The following is a 10,124-nucleotide window of genomic DNA, read 5'->3' on the forward strand; positions in this document are numbered from 1 at the left end:
AAATGTCTTGGAATGGCCTAGTCAAAGCCCAGACCTCAATCCAATTGAGAATCTGTGGTATGACTTAAAGATTGCTGTACACCAGCAGAACCCATCCAACTTGAAAGAGCTGGAGCAATTTTGCCTTGAATAATGGGCAAAAATCCCAGTGGCATGATGTACCCCAAGAAACTTGCAGCTGTAATTGCTGCAAAAGGTGGCTCTACAACGTATTGACTTTGTATGCATGCTTAAGTTTTCTGTTTATGTGGCTTATTTCTTGTTTGTTTCACAATAAAAAATATTTTGCATCTTCAAAGTGGTAGTGTAATGTTGTGTAAATCAAGTGATACAACCCCCCCAAAAAACTATTTTAATTCCAGGTTGTAAGGCAAAAAAATAGGAAACATACCAAATGGGGTGAATACTTTTGCAAGCCACTGTACATGTGACCTTCCTAACTCATTTGCCAGAGAGGAAGGACACCACTCGGGATTTCATCATGAGACCAATGGTGATTTTAAAACAGTTAGAGTACCCCATTGTAGTTACTCCACAATACTAACCTAATTGACACAGTGAAAAGAAGGAAGCCTGTACAGAGTACAAATATTCCAAAATATTCATCCTGTTTGCAACAAGTAATACTGCAAAAAATGTGTCAAAACTATTAACTTTGTCCTGAATACATATTTAGGGCAAATCAAATTACTGAGTAACACTCCATGTTTTCAAGCATAGTTGTGGCTGCATCATGTTATGGGTATGCTTGTAATAGTTAATAACTGGGGAGTTTTTTAGGATAAAAAATAAACATAATGGAGCTAAGCACAGGCACATTCCTTTAGGAAAACCTGTTGCAGTCTGCTTTCCACCAGACACTGGGAGATGTCTTCACCTTTCAGCAGAACAATAACCTAAAACACAAGGCCAAATCTACACCGGAGATGCTTACCAAGAAGACAGTGAATGTTCTTGAGTCGAGTTACAGTTTTGAATTAAATCTACTTGAAAATCTATGGCAAGACCTGAAAATGGTTATTTAGCAATTATCAACAACCAATTTGACAGAGCTTGAAGAATTTTGAAAAGAATAATGGACAAATGTTGCCCAATCCAGGTGTGGAAAGCTTTTAGAGACTTACCCAGAAAAACTCACAGCTGTAATTACTGCCAAAGGTGCTTCTACAAAGTATTGACTCAGGGGTGTGAATACTTATGTAAATTAGATATTTCTGTATTTCATTTTCAATAAATGTGCAAAAATGTATAATTTTTTTTTTCTTCACTTTGTCACTTTGGGGTAATGTGTGTGAGAATCTTTTTTTTTTTTATTCAATTTTTAATTCAGGCTGTAACACAAAATGTGGAATAAGTCAAGGGGTATGAATACTTTCTGAAGGCGCTGTAATTCCACTGTAAAAATGTATTACCTTTTAATGTGTCATGAACACAACCAGTCAAGATGTTTTTATCTTATTGTCAAACAAATCACTTCAAAAAGTATGTTACCGGCACACATTTGTCTCCTCCAAAATATGTTCAGCATCTGAACAGTGCACTGTGCTCCCGCAATTTGAATGGAAAGGGACATCTATTACAAAAAACATAAGTGTAAATACATTCAGCCTACAAAGTGGCACGTATTCATGGATGTCAAAGAAGCTAGGCTCCCCCCCAAAAATGAAAAAATCAAGAAACTAAAAATACAAATGATTTGTCACTCATGTCTATCTGTTTTTCATAAGAGGCTGAATCTATTTCACCAGAGAAAGCATCTGAATGAGGCAAACACATACTAAGTGCGCTGCACATTGATTGGCTTAAATGGAACTATGTTTGTATGTATGTTAGTGTTTTGGGTACGGCATTGATTGGTGCATTTCATTCTGTGGCACAACAGAAAAATAAATTAAGGTTAGCGCCTTTAACATTACCATTGTCAATTTGTTCAAAGGTAAATTGTAGTCACAAAACACTTCAAGTGGTATCAGACCTATGATTTGTCATGGTTTGGATGCAAGGCTGTAATAAATACCTCTGAGTAAGTAAGACATTGTTTTCACTGTTTAACCCTTCCCTCTGATAGTGTTTCTCACTGCATGCTATATGTTCCACCTCCTTCCAAATATGCATATGCTTACACATAAACAAACACAGCCTACTAGCGAGAATACCGTGGGTACACAACCGATGCAGGCATCTGGGTCTAGGCCTGGTTCCAAACCTCTGACCATTAAGAATACACAGGCTTACATAACAAACCAGGGAGATTGACTTGACTGAATTAGTTTGATACTCTGAGCTCTCAGGTGGCTTGGTGGAAATCTTTCTGTTCTTCTTTTATGTTGCAGATGTTGTACGCACACACACACACACACACACACTGCAATCTGCCGTGCACATTTACCCATTTCTACCTTCTCTGGTTAGGTATTTCCATTTATTGCTTACAGGTAAAACACACCCCCACAGCCGGCTCTGTAGTACGACTTGTTCAAACGCAGCCACGTAAACACACAGATGCCGCTCGCTCTGGCGCCATTCTCAGAATCGGATGCTTTGTTAATAGTTGACATTCAATTACTCTTTAATTGTTAGTTTGAAGGTAAACATTTCCTGCCTGTCAAAGATATTGTGAAATAACCCTTGAATGTATTCAAAGGAACACTTGGATAAGTGTTGGTCTTTGTGATGCACACACAATGGATTCTTTTGATCCATGTGTATTGACTTGCTAATACTGTAGGTTCCTGTGTTGAACTCATTCTACTTTTGACAGCGACTGATTTACTAACTACTGCTGGTAGACTGTGCAAACAGATAGTCACACATTGCATTTGGCATATGCACACATGGACATGCTTGCTTTGACAGATGTTCATACTGTACATATGCACTCTCTTTCTTCCTGTCACACACATACAAATATACATACACATGTGTGGAAATGCATGTGAACACACACACCTAGACACACACACATATAGACTGAAACATGCGCACAGGTGGCTGACCTCTGCAGAGAGTGGAAACATCTCTCAATTGTCTGTGTTAACGCCAAGAAAAAGAAAAAAGAAAAAAGCCAAGCGATCACTTTAATGAATCTGTTTTCTGACAGGATATTCAGGTTGCCGTTGTCTAACCTGATTTATCCAATAGCTTTTCCAACAGCCCTGGACAGCTCGTTCCATACTGTATGTCAGTGGCAATTGGTAATTTTTGCCAAATCAATGCAAATACATAGTTTGGTATCTTTTATGTTGTAAAGTTTCCCGACGTTTATGGCTGTATAATATTGGTTTGGCAAGAATTATTAAGAGGAAAGGTCACATCCAAAGAGAGGCAATAAGGTGACAAATGAACTGTCAAAGAGCACACTCACAAACACCATTAAAATCAGGAGTGCTGTTTGATTGTAAAGCCTCTCAATAGCTCTGCAAACTTTCTCCTGTTTGCAGATTGTATATTTTAAAGTGAGTGGTAAAGCCACTTTTTCAAATCATCTGCCCACCAAACAGATCAGAACTTTTAAGGTCTGAATCAAAAGGCCCAGCAAATGTCACTCAAACACTTTTGGGAACCATTATCCAACCGTCAAACTAACATACTTTAGCTGGAAAGCTTCACTTGTAGACACATATCTCTAACTTCAAAACCATTTTCAAATGGAGTCAAGTTAGGGTCCTGTTCAATACAGGCAAAATGTCACATTGAAGATGGTTTTGGCATGTAACATAATCCAGTGTTCTCTGTAGGCTTCTCCAGAATGTACCATTGTTTGGGGCCTCCCAAGTGGCGCGGCCGTCTAAGGCAGTGCATCGCAATGCTAGTGGCGTCTCTACAGACCCTGGTTCGATCCCAGGCTGTGTCGCAGCCAGCCGCAACCGGGAGACCAATGAGGTGGCGCACAATTGGCCCAGCGTCGTCCGGGTTAGGGGAGGGTTTGGCCAGCTGGGATGTCTCATTGCACTCTAGCGACTCCTTGTGGTGGGCCGGGCACACGCTGACTCATGTTGCTAGTAGTACAGCCTTTCCTCCGACACATTGGTGTGGCTGGCTTCCCGGTTAAGTGAGCAGTGTGTCAAGAAGCAGTGCGGGATGGGACAAGACCAATTGGATATCACGAAAAAGCTCAAACAATAAAACAATGTCCCATTGTTGGATCCTCGTTTAGTTTTTAGGCACAGACTCAGAAATTACCATTCTTGTTTATACCCTCAAGCTAGACTTTCGCAATACTGTATGTTTTTAATAAAACCAAGTCATTATTCTTCCAATGGACCATACCATCATACATTTTTTTTAAAAGTTTTCCATCCTTCCTCACCCAGGCTACAACAACAAAAAAGATCCAGAAACCTTCCTTCTCATTTCTTGGAATGCAGTCAGGTTTCAGCCATCACTCGAGCGAACAGGGGTTTGATGCCTCGACCTGGTTAATGCCGCCGCAGAAACCACTTTGCTTTGTGCTTTTATGGACAAGCGTTACTGTGACTGTATTTAAAGTAAGCCGACTAATGAGGGTTTTAACCATCTCCATATGGATGTGCTCTATTGACCAGACGAGACGTAGTATGGGGCAGGAGCAGTGGCAGATGCGTGTGTGCTGTGGACTGGGCCATAGTTTGACTCTGCGCCCCTTACCCAAAAATGTTAAACCGAGGGCAAGTCCTCAAGAGTTATTGTATCCCACAGAGCCCTACGGCAGTGGTAAAGTTGTAGTTTGATTACTAGAAACACGTTAGTTCTATTTGAAGACGATGATGTCACTTTAGATATCTTCAAAGCAGTATTGATCAAGGATAGAGTTGGTGATAATGATAATTTGACGTTCCTTGTAGAATTCGATACACAAGATCTTGAAGCATAACCGTCAACTTGGGGTCAATTCCAATTCAATTATTGAATTCACTCATGAAGTGGAGATTTTACCTTGAATTAAATTCAAATTTATACAATTTCAAGTTAAGAAATTGGAATTGAATTGGAATGAGACTGTTTGAACCTTTTTGTATTGGAAATGTAAAAACATTTCATCTCTGGAACTGAATTGGAATTCAATATTTTTACATTTCCGATTTAATAGAATTAATGCACATAGTATAACAAATGTACTGTATGTACCCTTACAAAAATTAATTTGTTGCTGCAAACATTCCGAAAGTATGTGGCAAATTTGATGCAAACTAAATAGTGTGTAACAAAATGTTGCCAGAGGTTTTCGAATGTTTGCCACAAGTGTTGAATGTGTGGCAAACATTTGGCAACAATAATATGTATTGACCAGAGGTTCTTTTCTGGCAAACAATTCTCTCAAGATTGTATTTGAATCTATGGCAAACATATGGCAACTATTTATTGACACGAGTGACAAACAGTTTACCAGACGCCGTTTCTGCTGAACACGAGTTCCAAGACCAGTAACCATTGACTACCAATCAGGGGGATTCGAAAAATCTGTTAGAAAATGGAACCCAAACTTAAAAATTATTAGCTAATTGATGCCAAGTTAGCAATGTCATGTTTTATGGGATAGAGTGAAACACATTTTGTTGATACCAGTTTCAATCTGTCAGTGCTGCTGACTGGCTAGTGCTTAGCTAGCTGGCTAACGTTAGCTAGCATATTTTTGCACAATTAATGTGATAGCTAGCTAGCTAGCTAACTAATGATTTGCTACTTATATTTTTAGGTGAATACGTTGTAGTCTTTTAATACCAATATGCATGTAAATATGCTAGTGTCACTGTTCAGTTGCATGTTAGTTAGCACAACTAAGGTAGCAACAATATGAGCTGACTTGACTTAAAAGCAAAACTTTTGCAGTTGTATACCCTTCCCTCCCCGTGGTGTTGGAAGAAGCTGTATTGGGAGGAGGATGGCATCAACAACCTGGAAAGATGTTTGTGGTGCACTCGCTCATAAAACTTTTTGAGTGATAAATCAGTGATTTTCTTCAAGCTTGATAAAGTAAGCAAATGCATGTATTATTCTCATAAATGTAGCCCATACATTCATTCTTTGTAAGAATTAGATATTTCATTGCTTTAAACAAATAGCTAGCTCATCTTCATCATGTATTGCTCTTTCTGTCTTTCTAGAAGCAGTCAGTTACAATGTAAAAAGACAGATTGAAGGTGTCAATCAGAGGACAGAGAAATGTGTGTGCACCAGGTCAAGGCATCTTGCATGCATGGCTTCGAGATGTAAGTTAAAAATAATGAATTGCCATACTAGGCATAACTCAATGTTATGTTGCTTTTCTTCCACCCAGGCCTTATACACCTGACTGAGGAAGAAGAGATAATCATTAGGAGACAGTTGTCTAATAGGTAAGTCCCTAGTCTAGATTGAATATCATAATTTGTGTTGAGACTAAGCTGGAGAAACATCTTGTATAATATGGCTCTCTAGGAACAGTTTAAAGGTACATTTAGTAGGCCTAAGTCCCAGTTTATGCTATATACCTCATTTGTTTATATAGTATTTATACAAGGCAGAAACATTGTTTCCCTTGCTGAAAAATATCTAGAATGCCAGTTTCTGTAAGAAGTATAGCAACATCAAGGCAACTTTAACAGTCTGACCTCATTTTTCCAAAGCCAATTAGTCACCGAGTCAACCTTTTAAGATGCCAAAATAGAAAATGTGTTCAGTATCCTCATTTTGCTTTTGTTTTGTGTTTTCTGATTGTTTCATAGCATGCATCCAAGAAGCTTTGGACGAAGGACTTCCACAGAGCCGCCACCCTCAAAAAGACAATAGTTCTGTACTGGGTTTGATTTAGTTTTTGTTGTTTTAAATATTTACATTTTGTAAATGAACTTTTAATCTCGTCTTCACAAGAATGTTTATGATTTCAAGTTGTATTGGATTTATTTTTTATCTGATAAGACATTGAATGCAGTACATGTTGTTTAGTATATTTAGTACATTAAGTATGTTTAGTTCTCTGTGAGAAGCAAGTTCATTTAAAGTTAAATGTGATTTGGTTCATGTAGATACAACATGTCAATGTTGTTAATACCCAGAAACTTGATTTTAATCTGCATATTCATACTGAATTTGCCACAACTATTTGCCAGAAGCCTGTTTTTTCGGTAAGGGTAGGGTTTGTTTTGAATTATTTAAATTTCTATTCCTATATTTCCAGTATAGCTAGGATGTCTGTCTGAATAGTGACAAGATCAGCCTGAAAGTCTGAATTTGCATTTGTTGAATTGTTGGGGATAATATTGAATTGGGAATTTAATTATTGGAATTATCTAACATTGGAATTCAAAGGAACTGAATTACTGTACATCTGAATTCAAAGACTGACCTGGAATTTGAATTGAATTAAATGGAATTTACAGGGAGAGAGAATTTAATTATAATTTAATTAGTGGAATTGACCCCGACCCTGGTGTTAGGTTTATCCCTAAACGTCCTTTGCCACCAGTTTAAACAAATCATAAATTCATCTAATTTGCATGTCTGGTTACTGAGGTTAAACAATTTCCCTCAAGGGTACAACACCAGTACTCCAACCCAGAATCTCTACTCCTCTCAGTTACATTCTGAGCCTAATCTTTGCCCTCCAGTCAAGACCACCCCACTTCTGATGCAATAGGGGTTCAATCTGTCCTCTCATGGCACTGGCTTGCGAGATAACTGATGGCTGAACTGATGGAGCTCATTGGATTGCATAGGATTGTGTCTATCATGTGTTGGATATTAGGGCAGCCTGGCAAGAGGTGAGGGTGCCAGCTGTTGGGTCTTGTGATCCTGATTAGATTGTTGTTTCAGTGTTGATTGTGTCTAGGAGCAGAGGTGACCTGGGGCTGGGGAGGGAAAAGATGATCACCCTTGTGATCACCCTCCTTTCGCACCCAAACACCTCGCGGAGCTCAACCGTTCGCCAGCTGATCTTTTGAAGGATCTCTCTCTCTTTCTGTCTGCATTGCCTCTCTTTTAACGTCTTGTGTGTCCTTGGTGGTACCTCTCTTTCCCTCTCCTCTCCCCTTTCTGTTTGTATCTGTCCCTTTTTCTGTCTCTCTCTCGTTTTCTCTTTTTCTCTCTCTCTGCTATAAGTTAAAGGAGTGAAGGAGTGTTTTATGCATCAGTCATGCTTCAGTACCAGTGAGTGATTAAAGGAAAGTATATGGGCCACATTGTGAAGTTACAAAGTGGGTGTGATTCTCCACTTCAACTGCCAGCTTCAATTCATTTCTGCAGAGTTGATTTGGACTGAAATGACACTTTGTGTGTTGGTTGGTCAGTTTCCAGAATTGGTTTTGATTAAGTAAGTACCCAATGATGGGGCACATAGCAATCTAATAGTGCTTGTAATGAAAGTGCATTTCAAAAGTTAAGGGATGGCAAAATGAGTATGATGGTGTGTGTGGAGGCTATAACATTAAGTGTAACCTAACAAGAAAATAGTCACATTGGGTATAGGAATAATAACAATGTTTGCCTCAGCATATTATGCTGGCGTTGTGATCTGGTGAGCAGAGGACAAAATAGGAAATGTTGAGTTTGTAAAAGATGTTGTCAAACCTGATTTTGTTTCCGTCAAATTGAGTTAGTGAGTGACTAAGCAGAAAATATATATATATTTTTTTTAACTATATTTTGGTATTTTGTTAATTAGTCCGATGTTGAAAAACGCATCATCATGTTGTGGCAAATGACACTTTGCTTCTTGAAAGTCCAATGTCTTAAACTTGACTACTGACATGGAAAACATTTTGTGGGCTAATAAAAAAATACCAAAAGATTGTTTTTTTGTGGATTTTTCCATTAACCTTTAGGATGAGTTGTTGCAATTTGCTGCCAAAAGCTGCCCAACTGATCCTTCGCTAAACCCCGCCCCAGACTTTTGGGCAACCAACTGCAGCTCTCCAATGAATAGCAACTGTCCTCGAGTCCAACACCTCGGACAAGTTCACATTTAAATTGCATGAAAGCCAGTGAGGGATATGGCAAAAACTGAGTGTTAAAAAAAAAAAAATGCTTGAATAGCTAAATAATTTAACAATGCACCAGGATGATGATAATAGTTAGGTGGGTGCTTTTATTTATCCTATTTCACAAATGTATTTTTTGCATATCCCAACTCCCCCTGACACACCCTTGGAGAGTAGGGTCACAGCCAGGGTCTGCCTTTACAGCAATTAGGGTTAAGTGCCTTGCTCAAGGGCACATCGACAAATTTGTCACCTTGTCAGCTCAGTGATTCAAACTAGCAACAGTTTGGTTACTGGCCCAACGCTCCAACCGCTAGGCTACCTGTATTTGCTACTGTGATTCCTAAAATGCAGGGCCTGTTGGAGTATTTTCGGAATCTGAAATTATACTTTTGTTACATTGTTTGCAAGCTTATCTGGTTCGCCTGCTCTCAATCTGATTAACCATCAATTGTTGCTAACACTAGATAGATTGCCACTTAATATAACTTGTTTTCTCAATGTATGTTAGCGATGTTATGAATATAACTCATCTGCTGTTAACATCAGTATACTATTTGAGAGCACTAGTTTGCTCCTAAAGTGGTTATAGCTTTGACTGCATGCTGACAGTGAATTCAGAGCCATTCAGTGGCTAGCCGCACTACAAACATAATTTTACCAGGTTCCATTGAAGCAATTGTAATGACAGTCCACCACAACATAACCAAGAGTTTTCTTTTTAGCAAGGGATAGTATGTGTTTAATTCCAACGTGTATTAAAAACACAGTTTGAGATCATTGGGAGGGGATTTCGGCAGTGGTTGAATTGGGCTTCCCGGGAAATGTTGTCCAAGGTTGCAACAGTAATCAAGGGGGGCGGGGCTTGGCGAAAGGTTAATTGAAGGGCTTGTTTGGATGTGAGCAGGAAATAGGAGAGATGTAATGTGATGAGTGTAGATGTCAAGGATTCTCTCTGTGGCAGCCAAGGTGAGAGGGAGAGAGACAACGCAATCAACGTCGCTCTGAGGCTGGAGGCTAATGCTAATAATGTAGCTCTTGGATAAGGAAATATAAGGAAAGGACCGGAGGAGTTTGCGGGGAAAGAATGAGGAATTGGTACAAGTGAAGGGTTGAAATGGCTGCGGTGGGCATCCCCCAGGACTCTTGGCGTATGACGAGGGTGATAGAGTCATAGGAAATGTCATGATA

At 39.1% G+C, this 10,124-nt stretch overlaps 1 long non-coding RNA gene across 1 annotated transcript; it reads left to right on the forward strand.

The window, feature by feature from the left end:
* Nucleotides 1-5,244: 5,244 nt before the first annotated feature.
* On the forward strand, nucleotides 5,245-8,821 carry LOC106563363 (uncharacterized). The gene is made up of 4 exons (XR_001319237.2): nucleotides 5,245-5,674; nucleotides 5,809-5,952; nucleotides 6,257-6,314; nucleotides 6,684-8,821. It is a non-coding gene; the product is annotated as an uncharacterized lncRNA (long non-coding RNA).
* The last annotated feature ends 1,303 nt before the right edge of the window (nucleotides 8,822-10,124 follow it).

This window comes from Salmo salar, chromosome ssa11 (assembly GCF_905237065.1).
Source record: "Salmo salar chromosome ssa11, Ssal_v3.1, whole genome shotgun sequence".
NCBI lineage: Eukaryota > Metazoa > Chordata > Actinopteri > Salmoniformes > Salmonidae > Salmo > Salmo salar.